General features: G+C 42.0%; 1 protein-coding gene across 1 annotated transcript in view; it reads left to right on the top strand.

The window, feature by feature from the left end:
- Positions 1-16,390, top strand: part of LOC108405467 (zinc finger protein 550) — a 35,856-nt gene that overhangs the window by 16,778 nt on the left and 2,688 nt on the right. Inside the window, 1 exon segment of the mRNA XM_073226796.1 lies at positions 1,403-6,290. The gene's annotated coding sequence lies outside the window, so the exon portion shown is untranslated.

Here is a 16,390-nt window from a genome sequence, read left to right as displayed (position 1 = left end):
AGAAATTCTTACTTTGTGTAGTCAGATCAGTTTATCTTTTGTTTTAAGATTACTGCTTTTCATGTCTTGCTAGGAAATTGTTTCCTGCACCAAGGTAAAAAAGATGCTGATCCTTCTATTGCTTACGTAAAAAGTGTTTAAATTTGACTTCTGTCATTTAAGTTGTAATGCATCTGGAATTAATTTTGTGTACACTGTGAGGTAGAAATGCAGTCAACCTTTTCCTGTGGGGGAAACCAGTTTCTTAGTAATTTGTTATATAATTCTTCTATTTCCCACTGATCTGTTGGGCCACCTCCGCTGCTTATGAAAGCTCTGTGTATTCAGGAGTCTGTTTCTGAGCACTGTTATTTTCTGTTGCCAGTTTTTCTCATGTCTGTGCCCATACCATACTGTCTTCATGTCTGTAATTTCATCATAGCCCTAAAACCTGGGAGGGCAAGTCCCCTCTTGTTTTGTCTTTTTTTTCAGTGATATCCATGCCCCTTACTCACTCTTCCACATAAATTCTACGAATCAGATTGTCAAGTTTCATGGAAAGCCCTGTTGTCTGGACTAGTAACTAACTTATAGACAGATTTGAGGAGAATTGACGACACTGCAACTACTTTCTCCCATTGTACAGATTTTCTTTAATATCTTGGAGTAAACCTTCCAGATTTCTCCATCTAGGTCTTGTCTGTTTTATGGTCCTTCCTGGCTGTTCCCCGGGCATGGTAGATTAATATACCCCCAAGCCCCGATTCTACTCATCCTCAGCCTTGTGGGCCCTGACCTGGGATTGGCAGTGGCTGTGCTCACTGCTACGCAGCCAAACCCCGGGACTCAGCACCCTGCCCGCCTCCCTGCCTCCGCCCCCGCCACCCTCTCCTGCCCTGCAGCTCCCTGGGCACCCAGCCCTCTCTCTTGCCTCTGCACCTTTGTACACGATCTCCTTCCACTGCAGCGACCTCTCACTTTCTGTATCTGATAAACTCATTCTGCTTCGTTAGGACTGGATCTCAAGATGCCTCTTCTGGGAAGCCTTTCCTGACATCCTCTCCCTTTCACTGGGCAGGTTAGGTTGCCCCCTTCCCTGTTCTTGTAGCACCATGCGACGTCCTGTCTTGGAACAAACAGCATGTGTGGTGTCATCACTTCTCACCCCTCTGCACAGTGAGGAAGTAACTCCTCTCTGGCCCCTCTGGCCCCTGCCCCACATTCTCCTCAGGGTTGTCCCTTTAAAGGTGTCAAAAATCCAAGGACCAGAAAAATAATACAAGCGTCATTGTCAGAGTTGTGAACCCCAGCAGGTACGGTGGCACCACTTCCGCCTTCCTTTCCCCACTGGTTTGTTGATTGTCGTTTCTTCTGTGTTGGCATCGCTCATGGGATACTTTTGTATCCATTGGATTCCCTTCAGGTGACAAAGCAGAAACCAAGACCACGGAGCCGACTGCTTTTCAGCCTGCCTCATCTGGAGGGTGTTCACTGACCAGGGGACAAGAAGGACCATCAGAGAAACAGGGAGGGCACTTGAGGACTGGGATGGTCCCCCATATAAGGAAACCCTCCCTGGGGAGACAGGCCCTGAATAGGGTGATTTAGGAACAGGTGACAGTCTGTGCTAAAAGGATTTACAGGAACGAATCTCTGCAGGAAGCACCATCTGTGAGTGTGAATCATGCCGGTCAAGGAAAGACCCCCTGATTCATGGAGGGAAGAACTATAAATGCAAGGAATGTGGAAAATGGTTTACCACAAATCACTGCCTTCTTCAGCATCAGCAGATTCTCACAAGAGTAAAACCCTGTAAGTGCAAAATGTGTGGGAAGGCCTTTGGCAACACGGCAGACCTCACCAGACACTACAGCATCGCACAGCATCATGCTGGGAAGAAGCCATATGAGTGCAGCGAGTGTGAGAAACCTTTCAGCCGCAGGTCACACCTCTTGGAACACCAGTGATCCACATGGTCAGAGGCCCTATGAGTGCAGTGAGTGCAGGAAGGCCCTCAGCCTCAGGTCTCACCTCACAGGGCACCAGCAGATTCACACCGGAGAAAAGCCCTTTGAGTGCAAAGAATGTGGGAAAGCCTTCTGTGACAGCCACTCCATAACTCGACACATGAGGTGTCACTCTAGGGAGAAGCCCTACAAGTGCAGTGAGTGTGGGAAGGCCTATGGCTGCAGCTCACCCCTCACTGCCTGTCAAAAGATTCAGGGTGGAGTAAAATCCTACAAGTGTAAGAGATGTGGGAAGGCCTTTTCCCAGATGGCAGGCCTCAGTCAGCATCAGAGAAATCATGCTGGGCTCAGGCCTTTCTAAGGTAACTGTTGTGGCAGATCATTTGGCCAGAGGAACCATGCCACCAGCATGTGTGATTTTGTACCCAAGAGAAGCTCTGTCCTCCCTCGTGCACACAGTCCGTGTATGGCTGTGGCATTACTGTCCCTCCAGTTGAGCTGCTGCACCGTGGAGACTGGAGGCCAGCCTCTCCTGAAGCCTGACTTGGTTCTCCCCAGAGGGGCCTTCTTGCCCTGAGAGCTCTTGCTGTTACGTGACCCACACAGACACCTGGCCTTGGTCTGCCCTGAAGCAGGAGTGATGTACATTCCAGGGGATAAAGGACCCTCTTTCCTCATGATCCACGTCTCTCCACCTCATTCTTTGTGTTGAGAGGGGCCTCCTATACTCCGGTATGATGGGCAGGAGTGGTGAAAGTCCCATCCTTCATCTGTTATTCCCACACACACATGAGGTCTGTGTCATGGAGCTACATGGGTAACTGAGACTTGGCCTTGCTGGCTGGAATGGGAAACACACTTGATAACACAGAATGTGGTGTAGCAACTCTGCTGCCATGACAATATGCCTGTGGTCCCATGAGGCATAATGAAGGACACGGTCAGCACAGGCATGAAGGACAGGTGTGCCTCAGGAAGGTGGTCAGGCGGCCAAGCACTGGGTTCCGGGGACAACTGGAATTCCAGCACTTCCGAGCTGTGCCCATCACCAGCGGGGTAACCCTGGTCATGGCACTCCTCCCCAGGCCTCTCATGTTTAAGAGTGGGAAACCATATTTTGAACAGTAAAGCCTGGAGAGAGGCGCAGACAGCATGCAAAGGGTGGTAGCATGCCGACCGATGAGGAGCAGCCCAGCCATGTTCGGAGATGGAGAAGAGGACTCCTGGCAAAGGAACATCGAGTACCAAGACTACGAGGCAGGCAGGAGCTGGGCCAGTGGGAGGAAGGAGCTGAGGACCAGTGTGTCTGGTAGGCAGCACGGTGGAGGGGGTAGGCCAGATGCACAGGGCTCTGCAGGCCACCATGAGAAACGGATTTTATTCTGACTGCTCTGAGAGGCTGGGAAAGGGAGTTGGTGGGACAGTCACATGATCTTATCTGTCTGTCTCCCTTTGATATTTGCATGGAGAATGGACAGGGGTGTGTCAAGAACTGATGTGGGAGACAGGGATGAGGCCATGGGCTGTCTGGGAGTGCAATGGCAGTGGGCCGCCCAGGCTGACGGCATTGGAATGAGGGGGAGATGATGGTCTAGGACGTGTTGGGGGGCAGAGCCGGCAGGCTGTGGGCACAATGGGATGACAGGGTGAGCCCCACAGGATGACATGCCCCCACCCTGTCCTCAAGAGAGAATCTTCTGCATCCATGGATGTCTGTCCAACATAACATAGTCTGTCTTTATGTTGTTTTCTTGATCAGCACCTAACAAGCGTGTTGCCCCAGTGGAGCTAAAGGCTCCCTTTCTTGGACACAAGGCAGAACGGCTCCTTGTCCCCGTGATGGTTGCGTGGGCAGGTGGACTTCCCCTGGCCTGCCTTGTCTGACCCGGAAGGGGCCCCAGCCCTGTGCAGATTGCATGGCTTGGGGCAGGAGGTCGTGTGGGGCAGTGATGAGACCCGCATTACTGTGGGCACCATTCTCTGCTGTCCTACTTAATTGGTGCTCATAACACAGGCCAACTCAGGGAACTTTTGGGTGCTTGGTTTCCTCCCCTGTAAACTGGGCAACCAAATAGCCACCGGAATCCTAAGCTTCATCATCTGTGAAACAAGAGTGCTGACGGACCCACCTCAGCAGGTGGTTGTGCGGGTTAAAGGGTGGTGTTGGGAAACGCTTGTCATGGTTTTGGTATGTGGATATGACTTAAATGTGAGTTATTAAAATGACTGTTACTGGCATGTTACCCCTTTGTGCCATCCTATTCCTTCCCCACCAGATGTGCTGATGGTGTTTGCTGGTAAAAATACGCTACAGGCCTCAGTGACATTTCAGATGATTTTAGGCCTTAAGAAGCTTGATCATGGGTTCTTGTGACCTTCGGCATAAGTTATTGGTTCACCACCAGCTAAGCCAACATTTCCTACACCCCCCGGTTTCTTTTCTACTGGTGTAGGTGGAGTGGCTGAGAATGCCATGGAATGTTAGTTGTGCTATGAATGGAAGCTCAAAGTTTGGACTTTAAATTTATTGATGAAAATTAAATCCCTTGTAGGTATTTAAACAGTACTGACTGCTAATTTATTCCATACCCATTTAATGTAATGGTCCATATATTTGGGTGTCTTCTAATTTTGTGAATTTCTATACCTTATTTCTTTTTATGGTCCTTAAAAAAAACAAAGAACTTTCTATAATCCATATTTTAACAATCCAGATTTTCATTATTCTAGTTTGGAAAGTATATACTCTGATTCTGTTAATTATTGTTTAAGCTAAGTTTTATCAACACTTAAAACAATATATCACAGTTTTACTTTTTCCTTATTCCCAGGCAATATAAGGGTCGTAGAAGATTAACCAATATGTTCTATCTCAGTATATATGTTGAGACTGTACATGTTAATTTCATTATTTGAATTCCATGAGGGAATATTTGTGTTTAATGCAAATAATTATTTGCAGTCAATCAATTGAGCAGTTGTATTGATCCATATACGCATTCCCCTCTTGGGTCCTTATTACTTCTGTCATTGCAAGTATGTCACCTGGAATCACTGTCCAAAGTCCTTAACTATAACCTCTAGGATTTCATTTTCTGTGTGTTAAATCTTCCATTAAATTTATCATTTTGGGTTTGAAATAGTCATATTTCATACTCTATCTTGAAAGACAGTTTTCCTGCTCCTAGAAATTTAGGTAGACAGGGTTTTCTCTTCAGATCCTTGACTGCCGTTTCACTGAGTCGTGGAGTGACTGACTTTGTAGGCTTTCTGCCGAGGTAGGGACAGAAAGGCCAATGTGGCGACGAAGGCACGGGATTTTGGGTTATCACTGTTAGAGTATAGTGCTGAGGGTATAGTAGAAATAATAAAATGGACACTTGATGCAGGATGGTACTAGAATGTTCTCCAGTCCTGTTTGCTCTTTATGGACACCCAGCTTACCTTCCATGGGGCATGGAAAGGGCTTTGGGGCAATGGGAATATAGGCAGAAGAGATGGTGACATTTTGTCTTTCGTTGACTCATTTGTGCTCCTCTGGGGGGATATCTCCTTGAGCCTCAGTGATTTCAGTTGCCACACTTCCCCAGGATTTAGTGCTGTTTTGGGAGCTGCAGGTTCAAGGACTGATGGTGGGGTGGGGTCCTTGTAAGTGCGTCTTTAACAAATTCCCAGGTGCTGCTGCTGGTACTGGTTTGGGAACCAATGAATCAGAGCACCGTTTAATGTTAGTGCACAAAGATGCCACAAGCAACTTGTATCTTCTTGCCTATTTTTAAAATCTTTTCGTTGTTTTTAATACAGTGTTGACCGCAGTCACCATGCTGTACATTTATTACATCCCCAGGACCGATTTTATACCACGTTTTTAAATTATATTTTTCCCTGAGCATCTCAGAGGCTGAGGTGACTGGCCTCGTAAGGTCGCACAGGCGGAGGTCCCCGTGCGGGACCCGTCGGATGTGGCCGGGCCCAGGCGGCCCCGGAAACCCGGCGCGGACCCAGGGGGCCGTGCCGCGCGAGGGGGGCCGGGCGCCTCCTGGGACAACCCCGGGGGGAGGCGTCTCCTGGGGCCTGCGGGGGCGGGGCTCCTGGCGACGTCACAGAGGAGGGGAGCAAGGAGAGCATGCGCGTCCGCGCCCGGCCCGAGCCGCCCCCGCGCCCGCTCTCGCTCTCCTCGGCGCCCGGCGGCGGCCTCCTGAGCCTCGTGTGCCCTTCACACGAGGGAAACGGGCTCGGAGTGTGGGTCAGCCGAGGTCACACTCGCACCAAGGCCGGGCGTGGGGAGTCAGCTGAACCCGAGGGAAACCCCCTGTCGCCACCTTGTTCGCGGGGCCTGCGCCGGTGAGTGGACGGGCCTCGGGGTGCCCGGCCCTGGCACCCTTATGCCACTGTCAGGGCTGCAATACAGAGGATGTTCTTGCAAGGCTCCCCACCTGCCCTCGAGTTTGGAATCACCGATGAGAATCACTCTCGGCCCAAGTCCTTAATCAAGACCAGGGATTATAAGGAATGCTTTCCAAGTTCTGGGTGAAGTAGGGTTTCCAGGCAGGAGCACTGCCGTTTACATGTGCCTGGGTGAGGTACTGACCTGGGAATATTCATGAAACCTCAGGTCTATGCTTGTATGTTGCGCCTGAAGAGCAGGGGGCCAGCAGTCAGCCCTGAATGGCACGCAGGGAGCTGGGCGTCTGTTCTGAGGGTAGTGGGAGCCACAGAAGGTTTAGAGCTGAGGAAGGAGGTCCTGACTCGGGTCTCTACAGGCTCTGGCTGCACAGAGAACAGACGGAGGGTGATGGTTGATTGTTCCTTTTGTGTTCAACCAGCCCTATTTTCTTTGACAAAATCCAGTAACTCATTTTAATATTTTTACTTTCTTTTCTGGGTTTGATTTGCTATATATTTTAATAATTTTTTCCACTTGTATTAGTGAGAACTATAGTTAGGTAATTGTTTTCCTTGTACTCATTAAGCTTTGCTATCAGCTTTATTGGCTTTTTTTTTTTAATCTTCTCAATAGCTTCATTTCTTAAATGTCTTAGTATTGCACACTACTGAATATGATAGTGCAACAAACAGGACTCACAGTTCCTGATGTTGACAAAGTTTTATTTGGATAACAATCTTATTCAAAATAATTAGGAGATAATTACACAATTATGAATTATGTATTATAAATCAACACAAGCAAGTACACTATGACAGTATCAACAGTCTAAAACACACGGTCACGTTTTATCTGATTTACTTGTAATTTTTCATGTTTTGTTGCTATTTTAAATGGCATATTTTATTTAACTGCATTTAAAAATTTTTTGTTCCTGGTGTAGAGAATGAATTTACTTTTATATTGAATATATGTGTTGATTATATATAGTACGTGTATCCAGTGAGCTGGGTTTCCCTTATCAGCTGTAATAATGTGCTTTTCTTTTTTTAAATGTAGATAATCATTATGGATGAGTAAATTACAAGTCTATTCTTATCTTTTTATCTTTTTTTTGGTATCATTAATCCACAATTACATGAGGAACATTATCTTTACTAGGCTCCCTCCTTCACCAAGTCCCCCCCACATACCCCATTAGTCACTGTCCATCAGCGTAGTGAAATGCTGTAAAATCACTACTTGTCTTCTCTGTGTTGCACAGCCCTCCCCATACCCCCCCCATTATACATGCTAATTGTAAGGCTCCCTTTCTTCTTCCCCTACCTTCTCCCTCCCTTCCCACCCATTCTCCCCAGTCCCCTTCCCTTTGGTAACTGTTAGTCCATTCTTGGGTTCTGTGATTCTGCTGCTGTTTTGTTCCTTCAGTTTTTCCTTTGTTCTTATATTCCACAGGTGAGTGAAATCATTTCATACTTGTCTTTCTCCACTTGGCTTATTTCACTGAGCATAATACCCTCTAGCTCCATCCATGTTGTTGCAAATGGTAGGATTTGTTTTCTTCTTATCTTTATATCTTTTTTGAGATATGCTTGACATATAACATTACATTAGTGCCAAGTAAAAATGATTTTATATTTTTATATTGCAAAATGATCACAGTAAGTCTGGTTAGCATCCATCACCATACAGTTACATTTTTTTTTCTTGTAATGGGAACTTATCTACTTTTTTAACAACTTTAAAATATACAATATAGTATTATTAACTATAGTAACCATGCTGTACCTTACATCCCCATGACTTACCTATTTTATAACTGGAAGTTTGTACCTTCACCCTCCTATCCCCTCAACCCTGCTTCTAGAAACCACCAATCTGCTCTCTGTATTTATGGGTTCATTTTTTTCTTTTTATACTTTTTAAAATTCCACATATAAGTGAGGTCATATAGTATTTGTCTTTCTCTGACTTATTTCACTTACCATAATACTTCCTTCAAGGTCTATCCATGTCACAAACAGCAGGATTTCCTTTTTAATGGCTGAGCAGTATTCCAGTGTGTGTGTACACATCTTTTATCTATTCATCCATTAATGGATCCTTAGATTGTTTCCATATCCTGGTTACTGTAAATAATGCTTCATAAACATATCTTCTTGAGTTAGTATTTTCTTTAGTTAAATACCCAGAAGTGGAATTGCTGGATCTGGTAGTTCTGTTTTCAATCTTTTGAGGAACCTCTATACTGTTTTCCATAGTAGCTGCACCAATTTACATTCCCACCAGTAGTCCACAAGGGTTCCCTTTTTCTACATCCTTACCAAGACTTGTTATTTCTTTTCTTTTTCATAATAGCCATTATGACTGATGTGAGGTAATATCTCATTGCTTTTATTTCCGTTTCCCTGATGGTTAGTGATGTGGAGCATCTTTTCATGTGGTTCCTGACCATCTGTATGTCTTTTTTGGAAAAAGAGTCTTAAGTCCTCCGCCCACATTTTAATTGTTTTTTTTATAATGAATTTTTTGAATTCATTTTTTTATGTCCACCCCTGTGATAGAATGAGTTATATATTTCCTAGGTATATTTGGTCTTCATCCACAGGTCCTGAAAACACTTCAGAGCCTTAAAGGTGAAACAGCTGTCTTGTCATGTTAATGAGAGACTCTTGGACCCCCACCCAGGGGCAGGGGCTGGAGGTTGAATCAGCCAATGGCCAATGATTTAGTCAATCATTACTATGCAAGAAAGCCCTTACAAAAACCCGAGAGCCAAAACTGCTCTCTTGGCTTCTCCTTCTCTGTCAGAGAGACCTTAGGGAACCAGAAAGCTTCCACATGCCCCTGAGCCAGGCCCCAAGCTACAGGAGGATAGTGTGTCTCCATTTTGGGAACTTGCCCTATGTATCTCTTCATTTGGCTGTTAACTTGTATCCTTTATAGTATCTTGTATTAAACTGGTAAAAGGTGTTTTCCTGAGTTCTGTGAGCTGTTCTAACAAATTAATCAAATCTAAGGGGGCGGTTCTGGGAACTGTCAATCTGTAGCTGGTTGGTCAGAAGCACAGGTAACAGCCTGGGGCTTGCCACTGGCATCTGGGGACTCTGCTGCTATCTCTAGGCAGATAGAGTTAGAATTCACACATTCACACACACACAGACACACACACACACACACACACACACACACACACACACACACACACACACACACACACACACACACACACACACACACACACACACTTTGTTGATGGTTTCCTTGCTGTGCAAAAAAGCTTTTTAGTTTAATGGAGCTCTGTTTATTTTTGCTTTTGTTGCCCTGTGTTTGGAGTCAGGTCCAAAAATCATCACCAAGATTGATGTTGTTAAGTTTACTGCCTATATTTTCTTCTACAGTTTTCTGGTGTCAGGTCTTTCATTAAGCCATTTTGAATTAATTTTTGTGTATGGTGTAAGATAGTGGTCTAGTTTCATTCTTTTGCAGATGGCTGTGCAGTTTTTGCACCATTTATTGAAGAGACTGTCATTTCCCCATTGTATATTCTTGCCTCTTTTGTGGTATGTTAATTAATCTTATATGCATGGGTTTATTTTTGGTCTCTCTATTCTGTTTCATTGATCTGTGTCTTTTTACGATAATATCATACTGTTTTGGTTACTGTAGATTCATAATATAGTTTGAAACCAAGGAGCATGATGTCTCCAGCTTTGTCCTGACCTCTCAAGATTGCTTTGGCTATTCAGAATTTTTGTGGTTCCATACAAATTTTAGAATTCTTTGTTCTAATTCTGTGGAAAATGCCAGTGGAAGCTTGATAGGGATTGCATTGAATCTGTAGATTCCTTTGGTAATATGGACATTTTAATATTAATTCTTCTAATAATCCATGAGCATGGAGTTTCTTTCCATTTATTTGTGTCTTCGATTTCTGTCATCAAAGTCTTAATAGTTTTCAGTGTTCATGTCTTTCACCTCCTTGGTTAAATTTATTTGTAGATATTTAATTGTTTTTGATGCAATTGTAAATGAGATTGTTAATTCCTCTTTCTGCATTTTATTCTTAAGTGTATAAACACACAACAGATTTGTGCATACTGATGTACTCTGCAGATTTATTGAATTCATTTATTCTAACTTTTTTTTTTGGTGATGTCTTTTGGATTTTACATACATAAAATATTATCCATAAATAGTGATAGTTTTACTTCTTCCTTTCCAATTTAGATGCCCTTTCTTTCTTTTTTCCGGTTGCTCTGGCTGGGACTTCCAATACTGTGTTGAATAAAAGTGTTGAGTCCATGTAACCATCCTTATCTTTTTCCTGGTCTTAAGGCTTTCAGCTTTTCCCCATTGAGTATGATATTAACTGGGGGCTTATCACACATGGCCTTTATTATGTTGAAGTATGTTCTGAGAGATTTGTTGAGATTCTTATAAATGGGTGTTTTGTCAAATGCTTTTTCTGCATCTATTGAAATGATCATATGATTTTTATCCTTCATTTTGTTAATGTGTTGTATCACACTGATTGACCTACAGGTGCTGAACCATCCTGGCATCCCTGGAATAAATCCCAATTGATCATGGTGTATTATCTTTTTAATTTGTTGTTGAATTCAATTTGCTAATATTTTACTGAGGATTTCTGCATTTATGTTCAAGGGTATTGGCCTCTGATTTATTTTGTGGTGTCCTTCTCTTATCTGGTATCAGGTTAATTAATGCTGGCCTTGTAAAATGAGTTTGAAAGCACTTCCTACTTTTTAGTTTTTTGGAAGAATTTCCAAAGAATAGGTATTACATCTTTGAATGTTTGGTGGAATTCACCAATAAAGCCATTTGGACCTTGACTTTTGCTTTTTGGGAGTTTTTTTTTTATTACTGATTCAATCTCCTTCCTAATTGGCCTATTCAGATTTTCTGTTTCTTCATGAGTCAGTCATGGAAGATTGTATACTTCTAGGAATGTATCCATTTTTTGAGGTTGCCTGATTTGTTGGTGTATAATTACTTATAGCATCTCTTATGTTGCTTATGACCTATGATATTTCTTTGCTATCAATTGTAACTTATCTTTCTTTCTGATTTTATTCATTGGAGCCCTCTTTTTTTCTTAGTCTAGCTGAAGGTTTGTCAACTTTATACTTTTAGAGAAATAGGTCTTAGTTTTATTGACCTTTTCTATTGTCTTTTTATTCTCTATTTCATTTATTCTGGCTCTAATCTTTGTTATTTCCTCTCTTCTCCCTTTGGGGTTTGCTTTTTTCTAGTTCATTCCACACCTCTAGGTGTGAAATTAAAATTGAGATTTTTCTTGTTTCTTGAGGCACACCTTTATCATAAATTGACTCAGGACTGCTTTTGATAATCCCATATATATAGATTTTGGTATATTTCCATTTTTATTTGTCTCAGGTATTTTTTTTAAATTTCTCCTTTGATTTCTTCATTAACCCATTGGTTGGTCAGTAGCATGTTGTTTAACCTTCACATATTTGTGATTTCTCCAGGTTTCTTCCTGTCACTGATTTCTAGTTTCATAACCATTGTGTTCAGAAAAAATGTTTGATACAATTTTCATCTTCTTAAATTTTTTGATACTTGCTTTGTGGCCTAAAATATTACCTATTTTGGAGAATGTGCTACATGAAGAATGTATATTCTGCTGCTTTGGGATGGAATGTTCTGTGTATATCTATTAAGTCCATTTGGTCTAAAGTGTCATTTGACACTGTTTACTTATGATTTTCTATCTGGACAAACTATCCATTGATACAAGTGGGGTATTAAAGTCATTACTGTATTGCTGTCAATTACTCCCTTTAGGTCTGTTAATATTTGGTTTACATATTGAGGTGCTCCTGTTGGTTACATAAATACTTACAAATATTTTTATCTTATTGGATTGATCCCTTTATCATTATGTAATGCCTGTATTTTTCTTTTATTACAGTATTTGATTTTTAAAGTCTGTTTTTTTCTGATACAAGAATAGCTACCTCAGCTTCTTACTTACCTGTTTTTTGTTGTTTTTGTTACTAATTAGTACCCTTTTTATATTAAAGATATTAGAATGTTACATAACATTTCTTATAGGGCTGGTTTTATGGTGATGAATTCCTTTAGCTCTTGCTTATCTAGAAAACTTTTATCTAATCTTCAGTTCTGAATGATAACCTTGCCAGGAAGAATATTTGTGATTGGAAGTTTTTTCCTTTCAGCCCTTTGAATTTGTCATGCCACTCCCTGCCTGCCTGTGAAGTTTCTGCTAAAAACTCTGATAACTCTTATGATGCTTACTTTATACTTAAAAAGTTGGTTTTTTTCTTGCTGCTTTTAAGATTCTCTCTTTGTCTTTAACTCTGGACATTTAATTATGTGTCTTGGTGTGGATCCATCTTGTTTGGAACCCTGGACTTACTGGATCTGGATATTTGTTTCCTTCCTCAATTTGGGGAAGTCTACAAATATTTCTTGAAATGACCTTTCTGCCCCTTTCTCTCACTCTTCTTCTGGGATGCCTGTAGTGTGAATGTTATTCCACTTGATGTTGTCCCATGTGTCCCATAAACTATCTTCACTTCTAAAAATTATTTCTTCTTTTGTTGCTCTGTTTGGGTAAGTTTCACTGTTCTGTCTTCCATATCATTGATTGTTTCTTCTGCTTCATGTAGGCTGTTGTTGAACCCCTCTAGTATATTTTTCAGTTCAATTTTTGTATTCTTCAGCTCTGTGGTTTGGTGTGGTACTTTCTTGTATTTTCTTTCTCTTTCCTGAAGTTGTCAACTGTGTTCATCCATTCAGCTTTCCATTCAGTATCTTTATGGCCATTATTTTGAACTCTCGATAAGGTGAATTCCTTATTTTCAGTTCATTAAGGTATTTTTCTTGGGTTTTATATTGTTCTTTCATTTGGAACATATTCCTCTGCTTCATTTTGCTTGACTGTATGTTACTACATATTAGGCACAACACCTCTCTCTCCCAGTCTTGAAGGAGTGACCTTGTATAGATGAACCTTGTTTAAACTTACTCTAACTCTTAGTTTTCTCTTGAATCCTTGTGATTGTCTAAGCAGCCTGATTTATTCTTGACAGTACCCTGTTGTAGAGGGTATGCCAAGCCCTGTGAGTGTTCAAGAGGGAGGGATCTCAATCATTATCTAATTTAGAGGGTGTCTGGATGCCAGACCCTCAGGCAGCAGTTTTTAAGGTATGCAAGTCTTATGAGATTGCAGTCATAAACCCTACTGACCTCCAGATCAGGCAATCTGGAGGTGCCCCTCGGTGACAGCTGCAAAAGTTGGGGCTCCAGGACAAATGTGTGAGCTCCCTTACAAGAGGTACCCATGAACTGTAGCAAGGCCAAAGAAGAGCATAAAAATGGCATCCTCTGGCTTTTGTTTCCTGAGAGTACTTCTATAGCCTCTAGATGTATAATAAACCTGTAGCCTGCCCCCCAGGCTGATGCTTGAGGACAAGTAAATAGTCTTTTTCTCGGGAACATGGGGGTGCATTTCACTCTGCTCTGTAGTGCTCTGGGGATGGTAGCCTGCCAAGAACTGTCTCTCTGATTGTTTCAGGCCCAGAAATGCTATACCCCCAGTCACCAGAGCCAGGCATTTGAGATATCTGCTGTGTGGGATGCACATTCCACATTTGTCTGCAGGGACATTCAGGCAGGGCTATGGTGGGTGGGGGCAAACCCACTTTTGCTAGCAGGTTAGGAGAGTGTAAAAATGGTGCCATCAGTGTCAGCACTAGGTAGGTAGAAGAACATAAAAATAGTGCCCACCACTGCCTCTGTTCCTGGACAGACTTCCAGCAAGCACCTGCCCCTCCAGCAGACACCTTAACAAAAGAATCTCCTTTGCTTATGACCTAGGCACTTTCCAAACTGCTGTTTTTGTGCTGGGTCCCAGGGCAAGTGAATCTAAACACAAGCCCTCTAGGTCTCCTAGACATAAGCCCTGTTGGTTTTAAAACCCAGATGTTTGAGTTTGTTCCAAGGGTTGGGGTACCTGGAGTAGGGCACAATCCTCTCACTCCTTGGGAAATTTCAATATTTATGAGATTCCTTCTGATTGTGAGTCACTGCACTAGGGGCATGGTTCTCTGCCTTTCTTACCTGTCTTGATATGGTCCTTCTAGCCTTTGTTTCAGAGGGAATTGTTCTGTATGCAGCCATAAACTTTTGTCTGTGGGAGGAGGTCAGTTCAGGATTTTCCCATGTTGCCATCTTGCTCTGCCTATCTTCCTTGACCTCTTAAAGTGAGTTGGAAAATTTTGGATCCTCCTATTTTTTGACAGGATGTATTATTGTATCATTTATTCTTTAAACATTGGGCTCTGCAAATGAGTGAAGTCACTTGGTACTTGTCTTTCTCTGCTTGGCTTATTTCACTGACTATACCTTCTAGCTCCATCCATGTGTTTCAAATGGAAGGATTATTCTTTTCTTTTTATGGCTGAATAACATTCCATTGTGTGTATATGTACCACATCTCCTTTATCCATCTACTGATGGACACTTAGGTTGCTTCCATATCTTGGCTGTTGTAAACAGTGCTGCGATAAACATAGGAGTGCATGTCTTTCTGAATCAGGAATCTTGTTTTCTTTGGCTAAATTCCTAGTAGTGGAATTACTGGGTCAGATGGTATTTCTATTTTTAGTTTTTTGAGGAATCTCCATATTGCTTTCCACAATGGTTGAACTAATTTACATTCCCACCAATAGTGTAGGAGGATTTCCCCTTTCTCCACATCCTCACCAGCATTTATTGTTTCTTGTCTTTTGGATGCTGGTCATCCTAACTGGTGTGAGGTGATATCTCATTGTGGCTTTAATTTGTATTTTCATCATGATTAGCAATGTGGAGCATCCTTTCATGTGCTTGTTGGCTATCTGAATTTCTTTGGAGAAGTGTCTGTTAATATCTTCTGCCCATTTTTTAATCGGGTTGTTTGGTTTTTTTGGGTATTGAAGCATGTGAGCTCTTTATATATTTTAGATGTTAACCCCTTATCAGATAAGTTGTTCACGAATATATTCTCCCATACTGTAGGATGACTTTCCATTCTGCTGATGGTGTCCTTTGCTGTACAGAAGCTTTTTAGTTTTATGTAGTTCCATTTTTTCATTTTTGCTTTTGTTTCCCTTGCCCATGTTTACATTTAAGATTTTTGCCTATCTTTTCCTGTATGTTTTATGGTTTCATGACTTATATTCAGGTTTTTTATCCATTTTGAGTTTACTTTTGTATATGGAGTTAGACAATAATTCAGTTTCATTCTCTTACATGTAGCTGTCCAGTTATGCCAACACCAATTGTTGAAGAGGCTGTCATTTCTCCATTGTATATCCATGGCTCCATTATCATTTCCTAATTGGCCATATATGTTTGGGTTTATATCTGGGCTCTCTATTCTGTTCCATTGATCCATGGTTCTGTTCTTGTGTCACTACCAAATTGTCTTGATTACTGTGGCTTATGTAGTAGAGCTTGAAGTCAGGGAGCATAATTCCCCCTGCTTTATTCTTTCTTCTCAGGATTGCTTTGGCTATTCGGGATCTATTGTGGTTCTATATGAATTTTAGAACTATTTGCTCTAGTTCATTGGAGGATGCTGTAGGTATTTTGATAGGGATTGCATTGAGTCTGTAAATTGCTTTGGGCCAGATAGCCATTTTGACAATGTTGATTCTTCCTATCCATGAGCATGGATATTCATTTTTTTGTCTTCATTAATTCCTCTCATGAGTATCTTGTAGTTTCCAGAGTATAGGTCTTTCGCCTCCTTGGCTAGGTTTATTCCTTGCATATTTTATTCTTTTTGATGCAATTGTAAATGGAGTTGTTTTTCTGATTTCTTTCTAATTTTTTGTTAGTATATAGGAATGCAATAAGTTCTTTTTTTGTAACTGTTTTTAATAAGCCAATAATTGGGCATAAATATGCTCATGGCTACTGGAATCCCATTGCTTCCTAGGCTGTATCAGAAGAGATAGGGGGTATGTATATATTTAAATATGTCTAAATATATTGAGTT

Source organism: Manis javanica, chromosome 17 (genome assembly GCF_040802235.1).
Source record: "Manis javanica isolate MJ-LG chromosome 17, MJ_LKY, whole genome shotgun sequence".
Taxonomy (NCBI): Eukaryota; Metazoa; Chordata; class Mammalia; order Pholidota; family Manidae; genus Manis; species Manis javanica.
The sequence above is the reverse complement of the archived record's forward strand: the minus strand, read 5'-3'. Positions and strand labels throughout refer to the sequence as shown.